The sequence below is a fragment of the Anopheles funestus genome (assembly GCF_943734845.2).
Source record: "Anopheles funestus chromosome X unlocalized genomic scaffold, idAnoFuneDA-416_04 X_unloc_70, whole genome shotgun sequence".
NCBI lineage: Eukaryota > Metazoa > Arthropoda > Insecta > Diptera > Culicidae > Anopheles > Anopheles funestus.
Genome location: NW_026045199.1, coordinates 25001 through 40000, shown reverse-complemented (window position 1 = coordinate 40000; position 15000 = coordinate 25001). Strand labels below are relative to the sequence as shown.

Sequence of the window (15000 nt, the reverse complement as noted above, 5' to 3'; positions counted from 1 at the left end):
TTGAGGCCTACAACAAAATCAGTCACATTCCATTCGTTTCGAACCCGGGGCATAGCGAACCGATATATACGCAACAACACTTCACACACACACACGGATTGGGCAATTTACGGTCATTTTTGAATCAACGATGGCCCCCCCGAGCACGTTGTCCGAATATCACTCCAATAAGGACAACGAGTTCCGCTCGGCATCGTTTTGATTCGATCTCTCAACAACAACTCTCGGTCGACTTGGTCGACTTGGACCCACGATGTCTCCCCCCGAGCATGTCGAGCCAACTGCACCACTATTGTATTGGACAACATGTTCCCCTCGGGCATCGATGGGTTAATCATGCACCACTATTATAAAACCCTTTGACGTTTTCCCCCAAGCACGTTGATCCAGTATTACGACGGATACGGTCAACGAAATCTTGGACATCAAAGAGGTTTTCGATTGAATTTCCCCATGTTTCACAACGTACTCTTAGCGGTATCCTACGATACGTCTCACTCTATTTGTGTGTGTGCGCGTTTACGTGCGTGCGATTTATGCGGTTCACCCCTTTACTTTCAGCGCCCTGCGGTCCCAACAAAGGTCCCGAGCACGCCATTATGCACAGTGTGGAAGCGTGTTTCCCCCACGACACTAGACGGGCTGCTCGCCATAGTGTTCTATTGTGGCACGCTCCACCCTGAAGTTTGGTTTGTTGTATATCAAGGAATTGATAGGCACTCAAGAATGTGTGCATCGGCCGGGTTTAATCGTCCGACGCGCAATATGCGTTCAACTTATCGGTGTTCATGTGTCCTGCAGTTCACATTGTGACGCGCATTTAGCTGCGGTCTTCATCGATCCATGAGCCGAGTGATCCCCTGCCTAGGGTTTTATAGTAAGGTTCCCAATGTAACACAATCCCGGTGGTACGTCCAAAGACTAACTTTCTGACTAAGTTGTCTTTATTACCCAATAGTCCCAGGCCTTGTGACTTGTGGCTCATGTCTACGCCCATGGCCACCATTCGCTAAGATAGTTTTGAAGTCACTTTGAAGGCCCAGGAACAACTCTCTTAGCACATCGGTTAACCTGGCGCCGCAGTCAACTCATGTGCTTGGATCGGATCGAGCTATTGAGTATTGGGCCTGCATACTCGCTCATCCGTATCCTTTGCGTACCGCCCCATGGCCCTTGTATGTCTGCACCACAGTTCCTGTTCGTTCCGTGCCTATGGCCGGATACGTATTGCACATCGGTATACCTGTCGCTACTCAGGCAACTCGTGTGCGTGGATTGGATCGAGAACATGGTGTGTGCCCCATGTTATAATTGATAGTCCATATCCACTTTATAGGTTAAAGTCATAAGTTGTGATTGCACAACCATTCTTCATAAGAGTTTAATCACTCTTCAACTAACTTTCGTTCTGGTGTCTTGGTATCAAATCGCGTAAGACACAAGATTCTACTGGCCAAATAGAATCTAGCACATTGGTTAACCTGGCGCCGCAGTCAACTCATGTGCTTGGATCGGATCGAGCTATTGAGTATTGGGCCTGCATACTCGCTCATCCGTATCCTTTGCGTACCGCCCCATGGCCCCGTCCTTAGAGTTAATGACTAGTAGGCTTAACTCTTTGTATGTCTGCACCACAGTTCCCGTTCGTTCCGTGCCGTGGCCGGATACGTATTGCACATCGGTATACCTGTCGCTACTCAGGCAACTCGTGTGCGTGGATTGGATCGAGCTCATGGGGTGTGTAGAGATTCCATGTTATAATTGCAAGTCCATATCCACTTTATAGGTTAAAGTCATAAGTTGTGATTGCACAACCATACTTCATAAGAGTTTAATAACTCTTCAACTAACTTTCGTTCTGGTGTCTTGGTATCAAATCGCATAAGACACAAGATTCTACTGGCCAAATAGAATCTAGCACATTGGTTAACCTGGCGCCGCAGTCAACTCATGTGCTTGGATCGGATCGAGCTATTGAGTATTGGGCCTGCATACTCGCTCATCCGTATCCTTTGCGTACCGCCCCATGGCCCCGTCCTTAGAGTTAATGACTAATAGGCTTAACTCTTTGTATGTCTGCACCACAGTTCCCGTTCGTTCCGTGCCGTGGCCGGATACGTATTGCACAACAGTAGATACCATCACCTGACGTATCTAACACACCACTATTGTAACTCGTCGTCGAAGGACCTTTCAAGTGCCTGATGGCCAGGGGAGCTCTTACACGGCACGGAGACACAGTGATGCTCGCCCATCACAGTGTACAACGATCGAGTTTGCTTAAGTGTCTGGGTACCTACACACCAGACACAATGCAATGGCCACGGATCCACACAAGGCACATCACATGCAGAAAGCTTCACCAGATTATGACACATACCACACTCTTGTAACTCGTCGTCGAAGGGGCGTTCAAAGTGCCTTACGGCTAGGGGAGATCTAGCACGGCACGGAGACACAGTGATGGTTGCCCATCAAAGTGTACAACGATCGAGTTTGCTTTCCGCGCAAGCGTTCTAAGTGTCTGGGTACCTACACACCAGACACAATGCAATGGCCACGGATCCACACAAGGCACATCACATGCAGAAAGCTTCACCAGATTCTGACACATACCACACTCTTGTAACTCGTCGTCGAAGGGGCGTTCAAAGTGCCTTACGGCTAGGGGGGATCTAGCACGGCACGGAGACACAGTGATGGTCACCCATCAAAGTGTACAACGATCGAGTTTGCTTTCCGCGCAAGCGTTCTAAGTGTCTGGGTATCTAAGCACCAGACACAATGCAATGGCCACGGATCCACACAAGGCACATCACATGCAGAAAGCTTCACCAGATTCTGACACATACCACACACATGCAACTCGTCGTCGAAGGGGCGTTCAAAGTGCCTTACGGCTAGGGGAGATCTAGCTCGGCACGGAGACACAGTGATGGTCACCCATCAAAGTGTACAACGAACGAGTTGGCTTTCAACAAATTCTGACACATAGCAAGCGAGCGACCGAGCTACACCGAAGGCAGCCCATGGTTGGTCACTCGCGGACGATCATCAGTAATGATCCTTCCGCAGGTTCACCTACGGAAACCTTGTTACGACTTTTACTTCCTCTAAATCATCAAGTTCGGTCAACTTCAGCCATGCCAGCTGCAGCTCACGAAGGAACCGCGGAAGGTAAGCCTCCAGAAACCTCACTAAATAATCCATCGGTAGTAGCGACGGGCGGTGTGTACAAAGGGCAGGGACGTAATCAGCACTAGCTAATGACTAGTGCTTACTAGAAATTCCAGGTTCATGGGGACCGTTGCAGTCCCCAATCCCGACTAGATGGGCATTTTAGTGATTTCCCGTTCCTCTCGGAATGGGGGCGCCTATTGGCGAGAACACGCTGCGACCCACATTGTAGCACGCGTGCAGCCCAGAACATCTAAGGGCATCACGGACCTGTTATCGCTCATTCTCAGCTTGCTAAACACAAGTTGTCCCGCTAAGCAGGGCAAACGTAGCCGACGACCGCCCGTGAAGGCGCCGCCCGGCTGTAACGTCAGGTGCGCCCGGAGGCGCACTGCTGACAGCGTTCTAGTTAGCATGTTTGAGTCACGTTCGTTATCGGAATTAACCAGACAAATCATTCCACGAACTAAGAACGGCCATGCACCACTACCCTTAAATTTGAGAAAGAGCTATCAATCTGTCTTACCTCGATAAGTTTGGACCTGGTAAATTTTCCCGTGTTGAGTCAAATTAAGCCGCAAGCTCCACTTCTTGTGGTGCCCTTCCGTCAATTCCTTTAAGTTTCAACTTTGCAACCATACTTCCCCCGGAACCCGATTTTGGTTTCCCGGAAGCGACTGAGAGCACCGAATAGGGGTAGCGTCTCCCAATTGCTAATTGGCATCGTTTACGGTTAGAACTAGGGCGGTATCTAATCGCCTTCGATCCTCTAACTTTCGTTCTTGATTAAAGAAAGCATCCATGGCAAACGCTTTCGCTTCAGTTGGTCCTACGACGGTCTACGAATTTCACCTCTCGCGCCGTAATACCAATGCCCCCAACTACTTCTGTTAATCATTACCTCTAGGTTTCTGACAAACCAACGAAATCGTATAAACCGAGGTCATATTCCATTATTCCATGCAAGATTATTCTCGGCCAACGCCAACCCCACGGGGGGGCCGGACGCTTTGTCTTAGCCTGCTTTGAGCACTCTAATTTGTTCAAGGTAAATGTGAGTATCTTGAGCACCATGAGGAGCCCGTGCCGGAGTTAACCGGTAGCACGGTACTCGTTCACAGAGTAACGCCCAAGTACACCATTGTGAGTCGCAGCCGTGAGCGCGCGCACGAACGGCCCCGGCGTGTAACCGGGCGCCCGTGGCGGTCACGTGTCTGGACGGGCAATCAACTTCGAACGTTTTAACCGCAACAACTTTAATATACGCTAGTGGAGCTGGAATTACCGCGGCTGCTGGCACCAGACTTGCCCTCCACTTGATCCTTGTTGAAGGATTTATACTCAACTCATTCCAATTATGGACCATCGTTAGAGAGGTCCATATTGTTATTTCTCGTCACTACCTCCCCGTACTGGGATTGGGTAATTTACGCGCCTGCTGCCTTCCTTGGATGTGGTAGCCATTTCTCAGGCTCCCTCTCCGGAATCGAACCCTGATTCCCCGTTACCCGTCGCAACCATGGTAGTCCTCTACACTACCATCAATAGTTGATAGGGCAGACATTTGAAAGATCTGTCGTCAGTCGACAAGCGACCATACGATCTGCGTCCTTATCCAGACTTCAACTCAAGCCGCCCGGAGGCGATTGGTTTAACTAATAAGTGCACCAGTTCAGCTACCCGCGAGGGCAACAGTCCCGGCATGTTGCATGTATTAGCTCTGGATTTTCCACAGTTATCCAAGTAACTAGTGGTAGGATGATCTTGTGAATTATAGCTGTTATACTGAGCCTTATGCGGTTTCACATTCATTTATGTTTGTACTTAGACATGCATGGCTTAACCTTTGAGACAAGCGTATATTACTGGTAGGATCAACCAGAATTCGTTCCACTACAGACACACACTCGCTTAGTGGGAAATAAATTTCCACACAACTCTCTCTCTCTAGAACCATATGGAATGGCTCTTTGGTGTTGGGTAAGGCACCAATTTGTTGGGGTGTAACGGTCACCACCAACTTTAAGTTTGTTAGGGCACAACGGAAACCACTAACTAAACTTTAGGAAACTAAATTTCCTCACACATTATCTCTCACCATATTAGCACTAGGTGCTATCCACGATTGTACAACGTTTCAACTCTTGAATCGACCGTAGGGCCGCGGAATTGCTTCCGGGCCCCTATTCTCGCTATTAATTGTTCATCTCTTTCAATACATCGAGTTCGTTCCATTGGGTAGTTCGCATGGCGAACGTTTTGATGCAGCCCCCTGGGGGACCACGGCACTTTACACCGGGTATGGTGTATGCGCAACCTACAGATAACAATAAACCCCTTATGCGTGTGTAAACCGATGTTGGGCTGCTCAACATCTTTCATGGTTACATCACTTGCACCAGAACCCACGGTGCCGATTTGGTAATATGTTGTACATTTACTCTCAAGATGTACGCTTCGGCCCCTTATTCAGGGGCTCAAGCTATTACCAGCAAGAACAATCCTCATCCAGACTTGAACTCGAAACACCCGCAGGCGAACGGTTTAACTAATAAGTGCACCAGTCTTGAATCCATGCGTCGGTGGAAACAATGCCGGCGTGTTGCATGTATTAGCTCTGAACTTAGCGAGTGATTGCCTTGCAGCTGTCATACTGAGCGTAGAGCGTGATTATCGCTCACTTGAACCATGTTGAATGGCTCTTTGGTGTAGGGTAAGGCACCAATTTGTTGGGGCGTAACGGTCACCACCAACTTAAGACTTGCTTATAGGTATTTCAACGTTTTCAACTCTTAAATCGACCGTGTTTCATTATCATCTCTTCTTCTTATTAAATGCATAGAGTTCGTTCCATTGGGTAGTTCGCGTGGCGAACGGTTTGATGCAGCCCCCCGGGGGGGACCACGGCACTTTACACCGGGCATGGTGTATGCGCAACCTACAGATCACCAATATATTTGTGATCGATAATGCACACTTCTTACACGACTGACCAGTCGACAGCGCTGCCTTCCTATTATGCGTGTGTAAACCGATGTTGGGCTGCTCAACATCTTTCACGGTTACATCACTTGCACCAGAACCCATGGTGCCGATTTGGTAATATGTTGTACATGGTCTCAAGATGTACGCTTCGACCCCTTAAGGGCTCAAGCTATTACCAGCAAGATCAATCCTCATCCAGACTTGAACTCGAAACACCCGGAGGCGAACGGTTTAACTAATAAGTGCACCAGTCTTGAATCCATGCGTCGGTGGAAACAATGCCGGCATGTTGCATGTATTAGCTCTGAACATAGCGAGTGATTGCCTTGTAGCTGTCGAACTGAGCGTAGAATGTGATTATCGCTCACTTGAAAGGGTCAAGCCCTTTCGAGTCGTCCGGTTTTTACGCCAGACGACTCGGTTCACCATCTTTCGGGAAGGGACCGTCTCGGTCGCAAGCTGCTCCGGTCCCCAAACAACCTGCGACAAATGATAGGAAATGCCGACATCAATACGTGTTCAGTTTGGTTTATCGCTCATAGGTCTTTTTGACCATCGATCCCTGATTATAACTCTCAATTAAACAGTCAGGAGAGTAAGGCATGCCCATCGATATCTCATCGACAGGCGATACCGCAAGAACGGCCAACGACACATCAGGTGATCGATTATTGCTACGACTTTTGCTTAATCGTTTCCACTCCTTGGAGAAAGAAACCCCCGGGGACCGTCTCGGTCGCAAGCTGCTCCGGTCCCTAAACAACCTGCGACAAATGATAGGAAATGCCGACATCAATACGTGTTCAGTTTGGTTTATCGCTCATTGGTCTGTTTGACCATCGATCCCTGATTAAACTCTCAGTAATCCAGTCGGGAGAGTAAGGCATGCCCATCGATATCTCATCGACAGGCGATACCGCTTGAACGGCCAACGACACATCAGAGGATCGTATCTCGCTACAACTTTTGCTTAATCGTTTCTTCTCCTTGGAGAAAGAAACCCCCGGGGACCGTCTCGGCCGCAAGCTGCTCCGGTCCCTAAACAACCTGCGGCATCAAATGATAGGAAAAGCCGACATCAATACGTGTTCAGTTTGGTTTATCGCTCATTGGTCTTGTTTGACCATCGATCCCTGATTAATACTCTCAATTAGAAGGTCGGTAGAGTAAGGCATGCCCATCGATATCTCATCGACAGGCGATACCGCATGAACGGCCAACGACACATCAGAGGATCGTATCTTGCTACAACTTTTGCTTAATAGTTTCCACTCCTTGGAGAAAGAAACCCCCGGGGACCGTCTCGGCCGCAAGTTGCTCCGGTCCCTAAACAACCTGCGGCATCAAATGATAGGAAAAGCCGACATCAATACGTGTTCAGTTTGGTTTATCGCTCATAGGTCTGTTTGACCATCGATCCTAGAATTCAACTTTCGAGTAAGGCATGCCCGTCGATATCTCATCGATAGGCGATACCGGTAGAACGGCCAACGACACACATCTAGGATCGCATTTACTCTTCCTTGGATGGATAACCAATACCCTAGGACCGTTTCATCGCGAGCTGCTCCGGTCCTCAAACAACTCGCGAACCACCGATAGGATGATATTAGGAATGGCCGACTTTCATCCTTTAACTCTCAGTTCTGCTTACCAAAACATAGGTACTTGGACCTTAAAGACCACTATATGTTCCCCGATCGGGGGCAATCGGAACGTCTATCCATCATCAACATCGTTTCACTCATTCCGAACCACCAAATTGGACAGACAGTACCATATTCACCAACCGATTGCTTCAACTTCGCAAACTGTATGGTAAGTTCTACTAATTTCACATCTTACCATCGACTAATAGGGCATAAATCCACTTGGAAATCACTTTTCCTTGGTCCTCGGACCTTTTACGACAACGTCCAACAAATATCCGAAGTCGTTTCCCAACTTAGACCAAGCATTTCGTATCTTTACTTCTAATCGATTTTTTCTCTCATAATTGACGATCAAAATCTAAAAACCACATTTTGAGCCAGAAGCAGTCGTCCGATCGTCCTGGGGGTAGTCTCAATCGATTTAGAAGGGCCCAATTCATAAAGATACGTACTCAGTCAAATTCATGCTTCTGGCTCACCTACCCCCTATATAGAAAACGAAAGCGTACAGGCGTGGAAAACGTGCCATTTTTCTCCATCACGGACTTTTTTTTTCTCGTTGCACCGACTCTAGTAAAAAAGTGAAATTTTTTACTAGTTACCAACTTTTGCAAATTATCATCGGATATCACTTTTTATGGTCTATAGTAAGTTCTTATCACGTTTTAGTAGTTTTTGAAAAAAAAATTTTTTTGAACTTTTCAAAATTTTTCAAAACAAAGTTTTTGTAGGCGGTTTTGTGTATGGAGGGTTACTAGTCTCGGGGTCACTGTTTGACCAAAAAACCACTATATATCATTCGAAAGGTAATTTCAAGGGCTACAAAAAATTGTTCTACGGCACCCCCCTCCGACGTCTAGTATTCGAGTTATTGGCCAAAAACCATCACTTGAGCGATTTTTCGTTCAGGGTACCCGACTCTAGTAAAAAAGTGAAATTTTTCTCGATTGACCAAGTGTTGCAAATGACCATCGGATTTCACTTTTTATGGTCTATAGTGAGTTCTGATCACGATTTGGTACTTTTTGAAAAAATTTTTTTGACGCACTTTTCAAAATTTTGCAAAACCAAAACTTTTTAGGCGGTTTTGTGTATGGAGGGTTACTAGTCTCGGGGTCACTGTTTGACCAAAAAACCACTATATATCATTCGAAAGGTAATTTCAAGGGCTACAAAAAATTGTTCTACGGCACCCCCCTCCGACGTCTAGTATTCGAGTTATTGGCCAAAAACCGCAACTATAGCGGTTTTTCGTACAGGGTACCCGACTCTAGTAAAATGATGCGATTTTTACTAGTCTAGGAACTTTTTGGTCAAAAAATCAAGTATATGTCATTCGATAGATAATTTCAAGGGCTACCAAAAATTGTTCTACGGCACCCCCCTCCGACGTCTAGTATTCGAGTTATTAGCCAAAAACCGCAACTATAGCGATTTTTCGTCCAGGGTACCCGACTCTAGTAAAATGATGCGATTTTTACTAGTCTAGGGAACTTTTTGGCCAAAAATCAAGTATATGTCATTCGATAGATAATTTCAAGGGCTACCAAAAATTGTTCCACGACACCCCCCTGCGACGTCTAGTATTCGAGTTATTAGCCAAAAACCGCAACTTAAGCGGTTTTTCGTCCAGGGTACCCGACTCTAGTAAAATGATGCGATTTTTACTAGTCTAGGGAACTTTTTGGCCAAAAATCAAGTATATGTCATTCGATAGATAATTTCAAGGGCTACCAAAAATTGTTCCATGACACCCCCCTGCGACGTCTAGTATTCGAGTTATGGGCCAAAAACCATTCATACTTGAGCATTTTGCTCATTTTGCCTGTACGGGTACCGGGGACTAGTAAAATCAGGCCAATTTTACTAGAGTAGGGGTCCTTTTTGGTCAAAAAAACAACTTTTGCTCGTTCGATAGGGAATCGATAGGGCAACAAAAAATCGTTCTACGACCCCCCCTTCCGATGTCTAGTATTCGAGTTATGGGCCAAAAACAGTTTATAGCTAATTTTTCACTCGATTTTTCACCAAGTATCGCACATTACTCCGGTTCTATACATTGGATCGTCAATCTTTAAGATTTTATGGGTAGTTCCAACTGTTTGCTACATTTCATCCATACATCACCAACCGATTCAATGTCTGTGCTAGAAGTTATTAGAGGAATAAAAAAATTTACCCTTGGCTTTGGACCGTACAATTTTACCCATTTTTGGCCCATATTTGCCCCATAGCTCCGCCGGTATCCAAGATATGGCCACACTTTCTTCTGGCCATGGGTAGATGGCACTTGTGGCTAGATTTCTTCCATGCACCACTAATCGCTACCATGTCTGTGGCCGGAGCTATTCACGAAAGCGCCTCGCGCACTTGGTCGGATTTTTGGTCCAACTTGCACCATTTTTGGCCCATATTTGCCCCATAGCTCCGCCGGTATCCAAGATATGGCCACACTTTCTTCTGGCCATGGGTAGATGGCACTTGTGGCTAGATTTCTTCCATGCACCACTAATCGCTACCATGTCTGTGGCCGGAGCTATTCGACGAACAACCATCGCATTTACCTAGGTACTTTTTCGGATTTTTGGTCCAACTTGCACCATTTTTGGCCCATATTTGCCCCATAGCTCCGCCGGTATCCAAGATATGGCCACACTTTCTTCTGGCCATGGGTAGATGGCACTTGTGGCTAGATTTCTTCCATGCACCACTAATCGCTACCATGTCTGTGGCCGGAGCTATTCGACGAACAACCATCGCATTTACCTAGGTACTTTTTCGGATTTTTGGTCCAACTTGCACCATTTTTGGCCCATATTTGCCCCATAGCTCCGCCGGTATCCAAGATATGGCCACACTTTCTTCTGGCCATGGGTAGATGGCACTTGTGGCTAGATTTCTTCCATGCACCACTAATCGCTACCATGTCTGTGGCCGGAGCTATTCACGAAAGCGCCTCGCGCACTTGGTCGGATTTTTGGTCCAACTTGCACCATTTTTGGCCCATATTTGCCCCATAGCTCCGCCGGTATCCAAGATATGGCCACACTTTCTTCTGGCCATGGCTAGATGGCACTTGTTGCTAGATTTCTTCCATGCACCACTAATCGCTACCATGTCTGTGGCCGGAGCTATTCGACGAACAACCATCGCATTTACCTAGGTACTTTTTCGGATTTTTGGTCCAACTTGCACCATTTTTGGCCCGTATTTGCCCCATAGCTCCGCCGGTATCCAAGATATGGCCACACTTTCTTCTGGCCATGGGTAGATGGCACTTGTGGCTAGATTTCTTCCATGCACCACTAATCGCTACCATGTCTGTGGCCGGAGCTATTCACGAAAGCGCCTCGCGCACTTGGTCGGATTTTTGGTCCAACTTGCACCATTTTTGGCCCATATTTGCCCCATAGCTCCGCCGGTATCCAAGATATGGCCACACTTTCTTCTGGCCATGGGTAGATGGCACTTGTGGCTAGATTTCTTCCATGCACCACTAATCGCTACCATGTCTGTGGCCGGAGCTATTCGACGAACAACCATCGCATTTACCTAGGTACTTTTTCGGATTTTTGGTCCAACTTGCACCATTTTTGGCCCATATTTGCCCCATAGCTCCGCCGGTATCCAAGATATGGCCACACTTTCTTCTGGCCATGGGTAGATGGCACTTGTGGCTAGATTTCTTCCATGCACCACTAATCGCTACCATGTCTGTGGCCGGAGCTATTCGACGAACAACCATCGCATTTACCTAGGTACTTTTTCGGATTTTTGGTCCAACTTGCACCATTTTTGGCCCATATTTGCCCCATAGCTCCGCCGGTATCCAAGATATGGCCACACTTTCTTCTGGCCATGGGTAGATGGCACTTGTGGCTAGATTTCTTCCATGCACCACTAATCGCTACCATGTCTGTGGCCGGAGCTATTCGACGAACAACCATCGCATTTACCTAGGTACTTTTTCGGATTTTTGGTCCAACTTGCACCATTTTTGGCCCATATTTGCCCCATAGCTCCGCCGGTATCCAAGATATGGCCACACTTTCTTCTGGCCATGGGTAGATGGCACTTGTGGCTAGATTTCTTCCATGCACCACTAATCGCTACCATGTCTGTGGCCGGAGCTATTCACGAAAGCGCCTCGCGCACTTGGTCGGATTTTTGGTCCAACTTGCACCATTTTTGGCCCATATTTGCCCCATAGCTCCGCCGGTATCCAAGATATGGCCACACTTTCTTCTGGCCATGGCTAGATGGCACTTGTTGCTAGATTTCTTCCATGCACCACTAATCGCTACCATGTCTGTGGCCGGAGCTATTCGACGAACAACCATCGCATTCACCTTCTCGTTGCACTTCTTCGGGAATTTGGTGCAACCAAGTTTTCACTATAACTTGGTCATTTTCCGTCCATCGGACATGCGGTTTTGGGTGTCGATACTTGACACCGCGCGCTACAATATGTTCCTCCACGACCATGTGGTCCGATGCTTCCAACAGGAGCTATTCGAGGAGTACCGATTTTTCACCATTAAAAATGCTCAATTTTGCACCAACTTTTGCCTATAACTCAGGCTGTATCGATCGGATCTTCAATCTTGAAAAAGTTTTGGATAGGTGGCACCAAATGCTACATTTCGTTCTTCCACGTCAACTTTGTCCGATGTCTAGCAAAAAAGTTATTCGCGAACCAAGTCCAGAACCCATGCAATGGCTGCCCTCATTGCATACATCACGGCGGTTAACTCTCGTTACTCTATACCGTGGACTTGGTACTTTTTCAGGCATTCGTTGCTACTTCTCGGTTCATGATATTCGTTTACGGTCTTCACTAGGGCATTTGGTGCTCCTTATCGGTTCATGATATTCGTTTACGGTCTTCACTAGGGCATTTGGTGCTCCTTATCGGTTCATGATATTCGTTTACGGTCTACACTAGGGCATTTGGTGCTCCTTATCGGTTCATGATATTCGTTTACGGTCTTCACTAGGGCATTTGGTGCTCCTTCTCGGTTCATGATATTCGTTTACGGTCTTCACTAGGGCATTTGGTACTGGGCTTCCCACTTTCTACTGATCGATCCATACTCACTTGCGTGCACCTAGCCTAGGAAGGTTTCCTTGGGCTTCCCATCTTTCTACTGATCGATCCATACTCACTTGCGTGCACCTAGCCTAGGAAGGTTTCCTATGGCTTCCCATCTTTCTACTGATCGATCCATACTCACTTGCGTGCACCTAGCCTAGGAAGGTTTCCTTGGGCTTCCCATCTTTCTACTGATCGATCCATACTCACTTGCGTGCACCTAGCCTAGGAAGGTTTCCTATGGCTTCCCATCTTTCTACTGATCGATCCATACTCACTTGCGTGCACCTAGCCTAGGAAGGTTTCCTATGGCTTCCCATCTTTCTACTGATCGATCCATACTCACTTGCGTGCACCTAGCCTAGGAAGGTTTCCTATGGCTTCCCATCTTTCTACTGATCGATCCATACTCACTTGCGTGCACCTAGCCTAGGAAGGTTTCCTTGGGCTTCCCATCTTTCTACTGATCGATCCATACTCACTTGCGTGCACCTAGCCTAGGAAGGTTTCCCTTTGGTACCGACTTCCATCTACGCACTCGATATAACCTAGGTACTTGGTACCGATGATGGTTAACACTCAAGCATTTCTTGCATCCTGCGTGCAAGGTACCAATTTTCACTTCTCAGGTGCGTTTATGAGCCCGCATTAATCCAATATCGCTCTGATGGCCTTTCTTATTATTTCATCCGATAGCCCTTGCCAAAAGCTACCAAAAGTTCCTCCACGGCCATGTGCTCCGACGCTTAGTTTAGGAAATATTCGAAAAAATTCAAAATAGGAAGCATTTTCTTATTGGAAAATCACCTTAAATCGATGGCCATTTTTTGGGCAAAAACTTTAACGTCTTCCCGACTTTGCGGGAATTGCGAATTTTAGGCACCCAGAGAAAATCTTTTACTTTAAGGGGGCGGCCGCGAAGTTGCCCAAAGTCTCGGACACAAAAATTCTCAAGTTCCCCACTCTAGTAAATCGCCCTATGAGTATCTCCTGGCCCGCGAGCTCTGCGAGCGGGCCAGCTTCGGCGATTTTTGCCTTTTCGCCTAGGCGGTTCTTCTACGAAATTGGTCCACAGCTTTTGCTCAGAAAGCTAGCATTTGTTGCAACAGTTAGGTACTTGGTACCACATTTTGGTATCCATTTGGGCATTTGTGGCAACTACTCGGTACTTTGGCCCACATTTCGCTCTACTCGGGCTTCTATGGTGGTACTTGTCGGTACTTCTGGCCAACTTAGGCCAATTGGGTGCAACTTGTGGGTACTCTGTGGGTACTTTAGGGCGTATTGTGTCTTTCGGGTGAACCTTCGCTATACTTCATGGGTACTGATGGCCAACTTAGGAACATTCAGTGCAACCTTTGGGCCTAAGGAAATTTGTCCAACTCTTTGGACTTAGAAAATTTTCTGGACTTAGAAAATTTTCTGGACTTGTAAAAATTTTCAAATGTTCAATTTGGCCCACATTTCGCTCTACTCGGGCCTCTATGGTGCTACTTGGCGGTACTTTTGGCCAACTTAGGCCAATTGGGTGCTCTTTGTGGGTACTCTATCGGTACTTTTGGCCAACTTAGGCCAATGGGGTGCTATATGTGGGTGCTCTATCGGTACTTTTGGCCATGTTAGGCCCATTCGGTGCTATTTGTGGGTACTCTATCGGTACTTTTGGCCATGTTAGGCCCATTCGGTGCTATTTGTGGGTACTCTATCAGTACTTTTGGCCAACTTAGGCCAACTCAGTGCTACTTGTGGGTACTCTATCGGTACTTTTGGCCAACTTAGGCCAACTCAGTGCTATTTGTGGGTACTCTATCGGTACTTTTGGCCAACTTAGGCCAACTCAGTGCTTCTTGTGGGTACTCTATCGGTACTTTTGGCCATCTTAGGCCAATTGGGTGCTATTTGTGGGTACTCTATCGGTACTTTTGGCCAACTTAGGCCAACTCAGTGCTACTTGTGGGTGCTCTATCGGTACTTTTGGCCAACTTAGGCCAACTGGGTGCTATTTGTGGGTACTCTATCGGTACTTTTGGCCAACTTAGGCCAACTCAGTGCTTCTTGTGGGTACTCTATCGGTACTTTTGGCCAACTTAGGCC

The 15000-nt window shown here is 47.1% G+C and overlaps 2 non-coding genes across 2 annotated transcripts in view; both read right to left on the bottom strand.

The window, feature by feature from the left end:
* The window catches only part of LOC125773995 (large subunit ribosomal RNA), a 4179-nt gene extending 4170 nt beyond the window's left edge, over positions 1-9 (bottom strand). Inside the window, exon 1 of the ribosomal RNA XR_007420522.1 lies at positions 1-9. This exon is cut by the window's left edge and continues 4170 nt beyond it. This is a non-coding gene — a ribosomal RNA (large subunit ribosomal RNA).
* Positions 10-714: 705 nt separating this feature from the next.
* On the bottom strand, positions 715-872 carry LOC125773998 (5.8S ribosomal RNA). The gene has a single exon (XR_007420524.1). It is a non-coding gene; the product is annotated as a 5.8S ribosomal RNA (ribosomal RNA).
* Positions 873-15000: the final 14128 nt, after the last annotated feature.